The sequence below is a fragment of the Triticum aestivum genome, chromosome 6A (genome assembly GCF_018294505.1).
Source record: "Triticum aestivum cultivar Chinese Spring chromosome 6A, IWGSC CS RefSeq v2.1, whole genome shotgun sequence".
In the NCBI taxonomy this organism is placed as follows: Eukaryota; Viridiplantae; Streptophyta; class Magnoliopsida; order Poales; family Poaceae; genus Triticum; species Triticum aestivum.
This window is the reverse complement of record NC_057809.1, coordinates 502743493-502759254: the sequence shown is the minus strand read 5'-3', so window position 1 is coordinate 502759254 and position 15762 is coordinate 502743493.

Sequence of the window (15762 nt, the reverse complement as noted above, 5' to 3'; positions counted from 1 at the left end):
GCAACATCTTCAACTCTTCCACGGTAGCTTCACGGTTCGGTTCTCTCCCATCAAAGAATTCACCTTGCAAGCCAATACACACAATAGCCCAAACAGCGGGGTTATTTCCAAGAATATGCATTTTCATCTTATGCTTCCAACTAGCAAAATTAGTACCATCAAAGTAAGGACCTCTACGGTGGTAATTTCCCTCGCTAGACGCCATACTCTCCTAGGTTGTGAAACCAAGGCTATGACCACCAAAAGCTATGGATATCAAAGCAAACGGAGACCAAAGCTCTCATACCACTTGTAGGATCGAAAGTATGTCTAGAGGGGGGATTAGACTACTTGACCAAATAAAAATCTAGCCTCTTCTCAATTTTAATTCTTGGCAGATTTTAGCAACTTAGCACAAGTCAAGCAATCAACCTACACATGCAATTCTAAGAGTAAAGCAGCGGAAAGTAAAACAATTGCATATGAAGGTAAAGGGAGGAGTTTGGAGGGAGCAAATGCAATGTAGACACGGAGATTTTTGGCGTGGTTCCGATAGGTGGTGCTATCGTACATCCACGTTGATGGAGACTTCAACCCACAAAGGGTAACGGTTGCGCGAGTCCACGGAGGGCTCCACCCACGAAGAAGCAACCTTGTCTATCCCACCATGGCTGTCGCCCACGAAGGACTTGCCTCACTAGGGTAGATCTTCACGAAGTAGGCGATCTCCTTGCCCTTACAAACTCCTTGGTTCAACTCCACAATCTTGACGGAGGCTCCCAAGTGACACCTAACCAATCTAGGAGACACCACTCTCCAAGAGGTAACAAATGGTGTGTTGATGATGAACTCCTTGCTCTTGTGCTTCAAATGATAGTCTCCCCAACACTCAACTCTCTCTCATAGGATAGGATTTGGTCGAAAGATGATTTGAGTGGAAAGCAACTTGGGGAAGGCTAGAGATCAAGATTTCTGTGGTTGGAATGGAATATCTTGACCTCAACACAAGTGTAGGTGGTTCTCTCTCAGAAAATGTATGTTGGAAGTGTAGGCATGTTCTGATGGCTCTCTCTACAAATGAAGAGTGGGTGGAGGGTTATATATAGCCTCCACACAAAATCTAACCGTTACACACAATTTACCAAACTCGGTGGGACCGAATCATGAAACTCGGTCAAACCGATTTAGTTCATAATGTGACCCTTAGGATTTTCGGTGGGACCGACATGTCAACTCGGTGAGACCGATTTCGTTAGGGTTAGGGCATGACGTAATCTTGGTGAGACCGATTACACAAACTTGGTGGGACCGATTTTGGTAATAGACAAACAGAGAGTTGGTCAGGCAAACTCGGTGGGACTGATTCGCTCATCTTGGTTGTGCCGAAACGTTATGAAAGGGAAGCAGAGAGTTTGCATTGCAATCTTGGTGGAACCGATCGCTCATATCGGTTTGACCAAAACGTTATGAAGGGAAACGGAGAGATTACAATCTCATCTCGGTGAGACCGAGATCCCTATCGTTAAGACCGAAAAGACTAGGGTTTCTGGCAGTGGCTATGTCAACTAAACTCGGTGGCTCCGGATAGATAGTTTCGGTGGGGCCGAGTTTGACTTTTGGTTTGGGACATATGTGGATGTGAGAAAGTAGTTGAGGGTTTTTGGAGCATATCACTAAGCACTTTGAGCAAGAAACTCATTAAGCAACACCTCACCCCCTCTTGATAGTATTGGCTTTTCCTATGGACTCAATGTGATCTTAGATCACTTAAAATAAAAAATTGTAGAGTCCCGAGCTTTGAGCTTGAGCCAATCCTTTGTCCTTAGCATTTTGAGGGGTCCACATTTCTCATCCATGCCATGCCAATCATTGAGCTTTCCTGAAATGTTTATCTTGGAGTAGCATTAGCTCAATGAGCTATATGTTGTTAGGAATTACCAAAACCACCCAGGGATAGTTGCACTTTCAAACCAAAATTCATGTTTTGAGAGTCCACCATACCTACCTATGGATTGAGTAAGATCCTTCAAGTAAGTTGTCATCAGTGCAAAAAGGCAATAAAAATTTCTCCTAAATGTGTTTGATCTTTTAGTGTAAGGGAAAATAAGCGTTGTATGAACTTGTGATGGCAAAGTAATAAAAGCGACAAACTGCATAATAAAGGTTGCTATCATAAGGGGCAATATAACGTGTCTGGTTGACATCACCCTTGAGGTGAATAAGTTGGGAGGCGAAACTATAAGCCCCTATCTTTGTATGTGTCTGGTTGAAATGTTTTGCTCATATATATATATATATGTTGTGAGTGTTAGCAATCATAAAAGACTAAATGATGGTTGAGTATGTGGACTTGCTAAGAGGCTTCGATATGAGACCCTTCATGAAAATATGATGAATTGTAGTCGCAAAGTTGACTGAGAACATAGTTTGTTAGTTTTCAATAAAGTTTATGCTTTCTACTTCGATGTCGTGATGAGTTGTTACTTGTGCATGAGAAGGTCTATGATAAAGCTTGTTGCTATTATAATAATAAACATGATGCTACTATGTCCGTATTTTGTTTTTTTCGACACCTCTCTCTCTAAACATGTGGACATGATTTTCCATATCGGCTTTCGCTTGAGGACAAGCAAAGTCTAAGCTTGGGGGAGTTAATACATCCATTTTGCATCATGTTTTCCTACTGTTATTTATAGTGTTTTTATGCATTATAACACTTTGTGGAGTAATTCTAATGCCTTTTCTCTCATAATACGCAAGGTTTACACAAAGAGGGAGAATGTCGGCAGCTGGAATTTTGGACCTGAAAAAGCTATGTCAAAGATACCTATTCTCCACATCTCCAAATGAGCTGAAATTTACAGAGAAATATTTTGAAATATATAATAAATATTGGATAAAAGAACCACCAGAGGGGGCATCCAGGCGCCCACAAGGCACCAGGGCACGCCACCCCCTCTAGGCGTGCCCTGGTGGGTAATGAGGGCCCAGGCCCACCTTCAGTGCCCATCTTCTGATACATAAGGTCTTTTGACCTAGAAAAATAAGGAGAGGACTTTCACAATGGAGCGCTGCCGTCTCGAGGCGGAACTTGGGCAAGAGCACTTTTGCCCTCCGGCGGAGTGATTCCGCCGGGGGAACTTCCCTCCCGGAGGGGGAAATCGAAGCCATCGTCATCACCAACAACCCTCTCATCTTTGGGAGGCCAATATTCATCAACATCTTCAACAACACCATCTCATCTCAAACCCTAGTTCATCTCTTGTGTTCAATCTTTGTATCAAAACCTGAGATTGATACCTGTGGGTGACTAGTAGTGTTGATTACATGTTGTAGTTGATGCTAGCCGGTTTATTTGGTGGAAGATTATATGTTCAGATCCATTATGCTATTTAATATCCCTCTGGTCTTGAGCATTTGCGAGTAGTTGCCTTTGTTCTTGAGGCCATGGGAGAAGTCATGTTGCAAGTAATCATGTGAATTTGATATGTGTTTGATATTTTTATGATATGTATGTTGTGATTCCCTTAGTGGTGTTATGTGAACGTTGACTACATGACACTTCACCATCTTTGGGCCTAAGGGAATGCATTTTGGAGTAGTTATTAGATGATGGGTTGCTAGAGTGACAGAACCTTAAGCCCTAGTTTATGTGTTATTCCATAAGGGGCTGGTTTGGATCCACGCACTAACCGCTGCACGGGATAATTGTTTATGGGACCCTCGGTGACATATGATTTCTTTTGAAAGCTCTTTCAGACGTCACAATTTAGAGATGCAGCATGGAGACTAGCACATATCCTGCCGATCAGGTGAAGCTAGACCGCCCTCGCAACATGCAGCAGTGCTTAGGGTGAGCGGCCGAACTACCCTTCGTGCTTAGGATGTAGACCAACATGATGACCTCTCTGGAGACACTAGGTAGGACTACGACGTGTCGTTTGCCCAAGGCCGGACATTACCTAGAAAAGTGTGTCCGACCAGAGGTAATTGAGTGTATCGGGTAATGTGGTGCACCCCTGCAGGGAAGTTAAACTATTCAAATAGCCATGTCCACGGCAACAGGACGCTTGGATATATGAGAGTATCCCGATCTTATACAACTTGAACTAGATACTTGATGAAATACATTGCTCAATAAATATGGAATGCCCGCAGATCCTTTCTCGTTGCCAGTCGAGTAAGGATCTCAGGGTATTGTATCATAATGTTAATTATAAGTTGGTAGCGTATATGCTCATACTCCTTCGCTTGATGCAAGTTAATATGCTCTTCTCTCTTCCATTGCTGCAAGATGGTAGCCTTTGTGATACATAGAGCTTCCCCCTCTAGTTCTGGCATTTCTGTAGTATAGTCCACAGATATACCCCATTCATTTGATACTGATACATATGTAGTATAAATCTGATGTAGATGAGTACTAATCATTGCTTTGCACTCCTTTTCTTCTACCCGGTTGCTGCTATCAAATAGTAGTGCCCCGGATGCAGGTTCCATCGTTTATGATTACTACATGGAGGCCGACGACCAGGAGTTGTTTGTTTTTGCCTTCTTAAGGCACCTTTGTAATTGTCTGTAGTCAGACCTAACTCTTGATGTAATATCAGGTCTTGCAACCCTGGCTTGTAATGTAATGTTTATTTGTTTAATTTGAGTCGTAGAGTTGTGTTGTGATATTATACCAAGAGCATTGATCTTGATCATGCATATTGTGTGGATGTTTAGTGCACGATTAATTTCGGGGCGTCACATCACATCACCCCAGCACTGGTCTACCCACATATCAATTTATCAAAATAGTGAACTAATAACCCACAAGTATAGGGGACCACAATAGTTTTCGAGGGTAGAGTATTCAACCCAAATTTGTTGATTCGACACAAGGGGAGCCAAAGAATATTCTCAAGTATTAGCAGCTGAGTTGTCAATTCAACCACACCTGGATAACTTAATATCTGCAGCAAGGTATTTAGTAGCAAAGTAATATGATAGTAATGGTAACGATAGCAAAAGTAACGGTAGCAAAAGTAATTTTTTTGGTATTTTGTAGTGATGATAACAATAGCAACAGAAAAGTAAATAAGCGAAGAACAATATATGGAAAGCTCGTAGGTAATGGATCGGTGATAGAGAATTATGCCGGATGTGGTTCATCATGTAACAGTCATAACATGGGGTGACACAGAACTAGCTCCAATTCATCAATGTAATGTAGGCATGTATTCCAAATATAGTCATACGTGCTTATGGAAAAGAACTTGCATGACATCTTTTGTCCTACCCTCCCGTGGCAGCGGGGTCCTAGCGGAAACTAAGGGATATTAAGGCCTCCTTTTAATAGAGTATCGGACCAAAGCATTAACACATAGTGAATACATGAACTCCTCAAACTACGGTCATCACCGGGAGTGGTCCCGATTATTGTCACTTCGGGGTTGCCGGATCGTAACACATAGTAGGTGACTATAGACTTGCAAGATAGGATCAAGAACTCACATATATTCATGAAAACATAATAGGTTCAAATCTGAAATCATGGCACTCGGGCCCTAGTGACAAGCATTAAGCATAGCAAAGTCATAGCAACATCAATCTCAAAACATAGTGGATACTAGGGATCAAACCCTAACAAAACTAACCCGATTACATGATAAATCTCATCCAACCCATCACCGTCCAGCAATCCTATGATGGAATTACTCACGCACGGCGGTGAGCATCATGAAATTGGTGACGGAGGATGGTTGATGATGACGACGGCGACGGATTCCCCTCTCCGGAGCCCCAAACGGACTCTAGATCAGCCCTCCCGAGAGAGTTTAGGGCTTGGCGGGGGCTTCGTATCGTAAAACGTGATGAATCCTTCTCTTTTATTTTTTCTCCCCGAACACGAATATATGGAGTTGGAGTTTAGGTCGGTGGAGCTCCAGGGGGGCCACGAGGCAGGGGGGGGCGCCCCCAGGGGGGCAGGCGCGTCCCCCACCTTCATGGCTAGGGTGTGGCCCCCCTTGCCTTGATTCTTTGCCAGTATTTTTTATTATTTCCAAAAATAATCTCCATGGAGTTTCAGGTCATTCCAAAAACTTTTGTTTCTGCATATAAATAATACCATGGCAATTCTGCTGAAAACAGCGTCAGTCCAGGTTAGTTCCATTCAAATCATGCAAGTTAGAGTCCAAAACAAGGGCAAAAGTGTTTGGAAAAGTAGATACGACGGAGACGTATCATGAACGCGAATCAGCTAAACATGATGAACGTGACCAGATGAAATTTTCATGTGTCCTCGAGAACGCTTTGCTTAGTATAAGAAGTACTTCCGGCTTGTCCTTTGCAATAAAAGAATTGGGCCACTTTGTTGCACTTTATTACTTGTTACTTGCTACGAATTATCTTGCTGTCAAACTATCTGTTACTAGACGATGCCCTGCGCGTTGCGGCGGGATTTTGTATGAAATAAAAAATGTGCGGAACTAATCGTCTAGCTACTGTCTTTACAATTTCTCCTATAGTAAGATAATTTTTTATTAGTATTTACACATAAATAAATAAATGAATACATCTCTCTCTCTCTCTCTCTCTCTCTCTCTCTATATATATATATATATATATATATATATATATATATATATATATATATGTTCAAAGTTAGATGAAAACAACACAAAATATGCATGCACGACTCACTTTTCTTTCATATAGAGCACTCAAGTATGAGGCTATAAGCTGCATGCTTGCGTCAGTTTATTTTCTTGATTAAAACACTCGTAGGAGGTAGTTACTGCATGCATATGCATGCATGCGTCAGTTACCACATGTGGTGGGTGCCGCGGCTCTTAGTGTGTAGAACAGATAGACATTATTGATTGATCTAGTATATCCAAGGGCTAATTTTTTGGGGTAATGTGGCTGAAGGAGAAGCGAGAGAATTCCTAATAGTAAGGGCTAACTATTTAGATACAGTAGATATAGAGCACTCAAGTATGAGGCTATAAGCTGCATGCTTGCGTCAGTTTATTTTCTTGATTAAAACACTCGTAGAAGGTAGTTATTGCATGCATATGCATGCATGCGTCAGTTACCACATGTGGTGGGTGCCGCGGCTCTTAGTGTGTAGAACAGATGGACATTATTGATTGATCTAGTATATCCAAGGGCTAATTTTTTTGGGTGATGTGGCTAAAGGAGAAGCGAGAATTCATAATAGTGAGGGCTACCTATTTAGATATAGTAGATTACTACTCTACAACATTTGCAGAGGATACTTCCTGAAACCGCTTATCAATTCCTTCCGCTTTTCGTTGGGTTCGACGCTCTTAATTATGAAAAGAATTACGATTGATCCCCTATACTTGTGGGTCATCATCATGGAGGTAGCAAGGTTGATCAATATGGCTCTGGAAATGGCTTCCACCTCCGTAAGAGCTCCGGAATAGGCCTCCAGATGGGATCTTCGCGGAATAGGGATTTGTGGCGGCGATAAAATTCTTCTGAAATACGATGGAGATTTTCAATATTTATAGGGTTTATGGCGGTGGGATTTTACTAAGGCAATGAAGGAGGGCCCACACAGTTAGGTGGCGCGCCCACCTGGCCACGCGGGGTGGCCGTGTGGGCCCGTGGTAGCTGTTCTCGTGATCTCCTGAAGCTTCATGTGTTTTTTGTGGCCCAAAAAATAGTATTAAATCAGCAACTTATTTTGACCTTTGTAGATATTGATTTCCCGCCAAACAAAAAACAAGTAGAACATAGGAACTGGTACTGAACACTAAATTAATATGTTACTCTATAAAAATAATGTAAATTGTATAAAAATATATAAAAGTGATAGTATAATAGAATAAAATAATAAAAAAGTATAGGTACGTTTGAGACGTATGAGCGTCATGATCCGGAGCTACCGCTGCCAACCGGTGTGGAGAACCATGACATCAAGATGGTGTGGGTCTAAACAGCGATAGAGCAGGGAGGAGCGAAGAATGTGGGAGTGGAGAGGAAAAATAGTGGTGCGGTCCGTGTGGACCGCGTCAGAGCCCTACTTAAATAGGTGCGGCTAGGCCAAGCGAAGGAACGTGAAGCCACAGAAAGCCGGATTCAATGCGGCGTGGACAGAGTAGGCTTCTTCGTCGCCCCATCGACATTGAAGCGGGGCTACTCACACGTCTGATCGAGTCGCTCTGACCGGCATCAATGTCGTGGTGTCACGTCCACTCTGGAGCGGCGCTGACCGACATGAATACGTGGCTACCGCTTCATGCAAAAAGGATTTTCTAGGCGGAGTGGGTTTTGGGTGAGACCAAGGAGGCGGCGTATGTGTCAATGATGCACACGGTCAGAAAGCCTCCCTGGTTTGCATCTAGTATGCAAGAAAACAAACGTGTGAATTAGTCTGTGGACCGATGAGGTACTGCGTTAGATGGCAAACCGTATCTGAACCGCTTGGTATGGACGGTTTGAGGGTACGTATTTGAGATGCCCTTACCAGGATTGTATGTTCCTGTGTGGATTTAGCTACCTAGATAGATTTGTAATGTTGTATTCTTATGTTGACGAGCAGTTTCAGGGGATATTTTTTTCTCGAGGGAATTCCATATATGGTGCCTTGATGTTGATGTGGTAAGAACTTGGGGGAACTGTATATCCATTTCAGACTCCATGTATTCAGGGGGTATATATTTTATGCGGGATTCCGTGTAAATACTATGTGCAGTCTAAGTGAAACCCCCTCATCGGATTGAAAGTGTTCTTCTCATCCTGAACTCAAATGCTTCTTGGTGAACAATGAAATATGATAAACAAGAAAATAAATTTAAAATTCTTTTTTTACAACAAATATTTCTTAGTTTTCTGCATGCGTGCAATTTTTCGTGATGGAATAACATTCATGGATGTCTGACCTTTTTGGGTGTTTTTTTGTTATTTTTCCAAGCCTACACAAACGTGATTTCATCGCGAAAATTCACATGCAGGATGATAATTCAACAATGTTTGTTGCCAAAAATACTCACATTTTTAAAATTTAAAATTTTATTTATTTGATTTTGTTGTCCTCATTAGATGTTTCCCCTCGAAACAATAAGAATGTCGTTCCTCGTGAATACTTACATTGGGGGGGCAGGTGTTAAAAAGTTCAAGCACTCTTCATTCTTGTTGGTGATCTGCCGTGCTCCTACGGGGGCCGTCCTTTCAAGTTTGAAAGCTATTGGATTTGTATGACCCGATTCATGGACATTATCGAGAGCATGTCGAATCGATCTCTTATAATTTAGATGAGCAAATGGTTGAGTATCTTTAACTCTCTATAATTTAAGGGGTTAAAGGGTGGCCGTTTCTAGCCAATCCCTTATATTTTACTCTTTATATAAAGTCTCAATTCTTTTAGTATTGTCACATACATTTCAAACAATTGGAAACTATTTTATCGATCATTCAAATGATTCAAATTCAATATACATAACAAATAAACCATGAACATGCAATCCCTTATATTTTACTCTTTATATAAACTAGAGTTCATCCAATTGTTTGAAATGTATAGTTGCACGGACTGAGCAATTCAAATTAAAACATGCTTAGAGTTCATCCAGAAGGCACCATATCGATCAAGTTTGATCCAAATTCGCCACCATATAGCATGTCTTATGTCGTGGATCAAGCCCAACCAAATGCACGTAACACGAAATCAAGCACCATCACCATCAAAGAAATAATGACCACCTCCAAGGCCTCCACAATCACCATCTCCAAGTCCACCACCATCCCATGACCACCACCACCATCACCTCCTTGTCCACCATCATCCTCATAGCCACCACCACCATTCCGAAGAAAGATCTCCGTTTGGTTCATGATCTCTACACGAGTGAGCTCCCAAAACCTTTTTGACATGGCATCCACCATGGTTGGGTTCACAAACATGATAGCATCTTCTTCGGTTGTCTTCTCTTTCACAAGTCTCTCCTCCTCGAGTGCAAGCCTACACTCCTCCGCCTTCAACTTCTTCTCTTCGGCCGCCAACTTGGACCTCCATTTCTCAGCCTCCACGTCTCATTCCACCTTGCCACCTTCTCTTCTTTTCATTTGTCCACCAATGATTGCTTGGTCTTGATCATAGCCGCAAGCTCTTCCTTGTAGGTGTCGCCGAAGATCCCTCTCTTTTTTATCTCTTTTGCAATCTTATTATCAACCGACCTCTTGTTGGGATTATCATCCACCTCATTATTGGCTTCAATGGTTATGCTAATCCTTGACCTCTTCGGTGTGGTCTCGGAGTTCCTCCTAATCATTTCTCAACATTGGCAAGTTCTTTGTAGCAATGGTGCAATGTGAGGCCATTTCCATCGTTCTTCTTATTGTGTTTCTTGTATAGCTCTTGGATGATAGACCCATACACCGAGATTTGCACCCCCACTCAGTGGTAAATTGTTGACTTGATCAATAAAACCGGACCATCAATTGCATTGTTCTTTGATGGTACCCCAACGGTGCCAAATAGAGCCTTGGGTGCTGTTTGATGCGACTTCCACAATGGTGCTATATTAATCTTCAATCCTACCCCAAAACTTCTCTTTTGATTGATATATGCCAACCGATGCATCAAGTGACAAATTCATCCCAGCATAATACAAAGCACTATCTTCATCTTGGCAATAGTTGTGTGTACTCGACTTTCATGGTGCCTTCACACCTGATTGTGTCTCAATGGGATCATTGACTCCCTCGGCCTCCTCCTCCACTTAGGGATGATAATCGTCCTCGACCTCTTCTTGTTGAGGAAACATTGAATCTTCATCGCGTAGATCATAGAGGCCAAGCATGTGTGACTCTTCCAATTGAGAAAAGAATTCAGTTGCATTCAACTTCACACTACAAGCTCATCACCATACGACCGCAAGCAATCACCAATGCATCAGCCGAATAGAAAAGGTACATATTTTTTTACCTTGATGGCATTTCATAGACCACTTGGCGGCCACGGACCTTGGCGGCGGCGGCGGCCAGACCCTCTGGACAAGGGGGTGTAAAGGTGGCCGGAGACGGGGTACGAACCATCAAATTCGCCCTCTTCTTCTTCTTCGCCTCCTCCTCGGTGAGTGTTGTCGGCTTCCTCGTCCACTTACCAGCCGCTAAAGTAGGGGGATGACAACCTCCCATCCTCGGGGCCGCTGCGGCTTTCATTTAGTTTCTTCTTTTCTAGTTTTCCTGGGTTTTCCAAATGTTTTTACTTCAAAAAAGTGCAAATTACGAAAAAAATTAAATCTTAAAAATGTTAGATTTTTTATAATTATTCACTTTTTCAAATAATTTTTATGATTTATAAATTGTTCATAGTTTTCAAATACACATTTAAAAAAAATTAATGAACACTTTTCAATTTTCAATTTTTTTGTCAAATTCATGGATAATTTTAAAATTCACAAACATTAAAAAAAGTGAACAATTTTGTAATCTCGTTCAATGCATAATTTTAAAATTCAAGATTTTTTTCAAATTTTCAGATATCCTTCACTGAACAATTTTTTATTTGCATCAACTTTTTAAAAAGAAAAGCACCGTTTGACATTTTTTTCTCGCAAGGCAGCACCAAAATACCCGACAACTTTTTTTTTGAGACAAAAATACCCGATAACTATATCTCGCATCAAGCGAGATAGATGGTATGCTCATCTGAATGGTTTCTTCAACATGTAGCTACTGGGCCGGCCATTTCCAACTTCCCCCCGTGCTTTCGATACAGTCGGTCGCTTGCTTCTTCCATTTATACTGTTTTGTTTTTTGTTTTTCCTTTCTTTTATATTTTCTTTCGGGTTGATACGTCTCCAATGTATCTATAATTTTTTATTGCTCCATGCTATATTATCTACTGTTTTGGGCAATATTGGGATTTATTTTTCACTTTTATATTATTTTTGGAACTAACCTATTAACCGAACGCCCATCCCAGATTTGCTGTTTTTATGCCTATTTCAGTGTTTCGAAGAAAAGAAATATCAAACCGAGTCGAAACGGAACGAAATCAACTGGAGAAGTTATTTTTGGAACAAAAGCCACCAGATAGACTTGGACTCCACGTCAGGAGATACGGGAGGTGCTCACGAGGGTGGCCCCCCCCCTAGGGCGCGCCCCCTGCCTCGTGGGGCCCCTGTGGCTCCCCTGACGTGCTTCTTCTGCCTATATAACTCCGTATACCCTAAAACTTCCAGAACAGACAATAGATCGGGAGTTCCGCTGCCAGAAGCCTCCGTAGCCACCGAAAACCAATCTAGACCCGTTCTGGCACCCTGCCGAAGGGGGCAATCCTTCTCCGGTGGCCATCTTCATCATCCCGGCGCTCTCCATGACGAGGAGGGAGTAGTTCTCCCTCGGGGCTGAGGGTATGTACCAGTAGCTATGTGTTTGACCTCTCTCTCTCTCGTGTTCTTGAGATGATACGATCTTGATGTATCACGAGCTTTGCTATTATAGTTGGATCTTATGTTTCTCCTCCCCTCTTCTCTCTTGTAATAAATTGAGTTTCCCCTTTGAAGTAATCTTATCGGATTGAGTCTTTAAAGATTTGAGAACACTTGATGTATGTCTTGCCGTGGATATCCGTGGTGACAATGGGATACCACGTGCCACTTGATGTATGTTTTGGTGATCAACTTGCGGGTTTCGTGACATTGGGAACCTATGCATAGGGGTTGGCACACATTTTCGTCGTGATTCTTTGGTAGAAACTTTGGGGCACTCTTTGAGGTTCTATGTTGGTTGAATAGATGAATCTGAGATTGTGTGATGCATATCGTATAATCATACCCACGGATACTTGAGGTGACATTGGAGTATCTAGGTGACATTAGGGTTTTGGTTGATTTGTATCTTAAAGTGTTATTCTAGTACGAACTCTAGGGCTGTTTGTGACACTTATAGGAATAGCCCAACGGATTGATTGGAAAGAATAACTTTGAGGTGGTTTCGTACCCTACCATAATCTCTTCGTTTGTTCTCCGCTATTAGTGACTTTGGAGTGACTCTTTGTTGCATGTTGAGGGATAGTTTTGTGATCCAGTTATGTTAGTATTGTTGAGGGAACTTACACTAGCCAAAGTATGAACCCTAGGCCTTATTTTCTATCATTGCAATACCGTTTACGCTCACTTTTATCACTTGCTACCTTGCTGTTTTTATTATTTCAGATTACAAAAACTATTATCTACTATCCATATTGCACTTGTATCACCATCTCTTCGCCGAACTAGTGCACCTATACAATTTACCATTGTATTGGGTGTGTTGGGGACACAAGAGACTCTTTGTTATTTGGTTGCAGGGTTGCTTGAGAGAGACCATCTTCATCCTACGCCTCCTACGGATTGATAAACCTTAGGTCATCCACTTGAGGGAAATTTGCTACTGTCCTACAAACCTCTGCACTTGGAGGCCCAACAACGTCTACAAGAATAAGGTTGTGTAGTAGACATCAAGCTCTTTTCTGGCGCCGTTGCCGGGGAGGCGAGGAAATCGACACTAACACACCCCGTCAACTAAGCTCTTTTCTGGCGCCGGTTCCGGGGAGGTTAGCGCTTGAAGGTATATCTTTAGATCTTGTAATCGAGTCTTTTAGTTTCTTGTTTTATCAGTAGTTTAGTTTATAAAAGAAAACTATAAAAAAATGGAATTGAGTTTGTCTCATACGCTTCACGCTTTTAATATCTTTCATGAGTATGATGGAAAGGATAATTGTGCTCAAGTGCTAGAAGAAGAAATGTATAAAATGTTTGGCACTAAATATTTGAATGATGAGCATGATTGCAATGTTGTTAGTACGAATTCTTTGAGTATCCATGATGCTAATGATGATTGCACTAGTTATGATGAAAATGCCTCCTATAAATATGTCAATTTTTGTGGAGTAGACTGGGTTTGCAAGTACACACCAAATAGGAAAGATAGATATTGCAAGAGGCATAAGTACTTAGAAACCAAATTGTTGCAAGAAGAGCTAGATGAATGTGCTGAAAAATTCAATATTTTTCGTGCCCCTTGTGAACTTTGCAATGAACATGGTCATTTAAAGCTCCAATGCTATTTGTTTCATGATCAATTCGTGTCCAAACATTGTGATAATTTCATTACCCTTGATCATCATAAAGAGCTTAGCCTTCTTTTGGGTTATGAAGAAATGAAACGTATAACTGAGGGTATTCCAAAGTTTAATCTTGATAAAGTTCTTCATTTTGACCTAGAGAAGATTTATATGTATTGTGCGGTGAATTGCATTGAAAATCCTTATATTGCCAATTACATAAAGAAAAGGAAACAAATAGAAGATGAAGAGAATACTAATGAAAGGGAAGAGACTTCCCAATACCCTCCTATTATTTCTTATGATGAATCAGGTAACAAGGAGGAGCCTCCTATTCAACCAATCTCATTAATAAGGAGCTTCAAAAAGAGGATTGAACCCACACATGATGTGGTGAGGAAGAAGAAAAGAAAAAGGAAGAGAGGTAAAAAGATATCTTTCCCAAATAATGCTGCTCCTATTACTATTGTGCCTCATGAAAATATAATTTTGGAAGATAATGATACTTCTTATGATCTTGAAAATCTTTTTGGCACTTGCTTGGAAGAATATGATAATTGCTATACTATTAGTGCTATTCATACAATTAATGATGAGAGTGATTATGCTTATGATATGAAAAGGCCCAAGCTTGAGGAAGCTATGTTTGATAAGGATGACATATTTGAGAATATATTTGCTGCAATTAATGTTTGTCCCAAGCTTGGGGATGCTATGTTTAATAATGATGATATTTTTAGCCTCTCAAGTTTTGATATGCAAGTTTATAATGATGATAGCATGCCTCCTACTTGTGATGATTATTGTGATGATACTTATGCTATAAAAAGTAGTGATTATATTTATAAAACTTGTCATAATTATGATTACCCCTTTTCTGAACATTACTCTTTTAATGTGGAAACAATTTATAGTATCCAAGTCTCTTATGATACTCCCACTGTCCTAAATAAGAAGAATCTTGCTTATGTGGAGAGTAATAAAATTTCTATGCTTGTAGATCATGAAAAGAATGCTTTAGGTGCTGGTTATATTGTTGAATTCATTCATGATGTTACTAAAAATTATCATGAGGGAGGAACATATGATTGTAGGAACTGTAATAATATCAAGTTTCCTCTCTATGTGCTTAAAATCTTGAAGTTATGCTTGTTTTACCTTCCTATGCAAGTTGATTATTGCTCCCATAAGTTGTTTGCTCACAAAATCCCTATGCATAGGAAGTGGGTTAGACTTAAATGTGCTAGTAATATTCTTCATGATACTCTCTTTATGTTTCAATTCTTATCTTTTATGTGAGCATCGTTGAAATCATCATGCCTAGCTAGGGGCGTTAAACGATAGCGCTCGTTGGGAGGCAACCCAATTTTATTTTTATTCCTTACTTTTTGCTCATGTTTAGTAATAAATAATTCATCTAGCCTATGTTTAGATGTGGTTTTAGTTGTTTAATTAGTGTTTGTGCCAAGTAGAACCTTTGGGAAGACTTGGGGAAAGTCTTGTTGATCATGCTGTAAAAAACAGAAACTTTAGCGCTCACGAGAATTGCTGCCATTTTTATTTGGAGAGTGATATTTAGTTAATTATTTTTCAGATGATTAATAGATAAATTACTCACGTCCAGAAATTTATTTTGGAATTTTTGGAGTTCCAGATCTTGCGCTAGCTACAGATTACTACAGACTGTTCTGTTTTTGACAGATTCTGTTTTGCGTGTG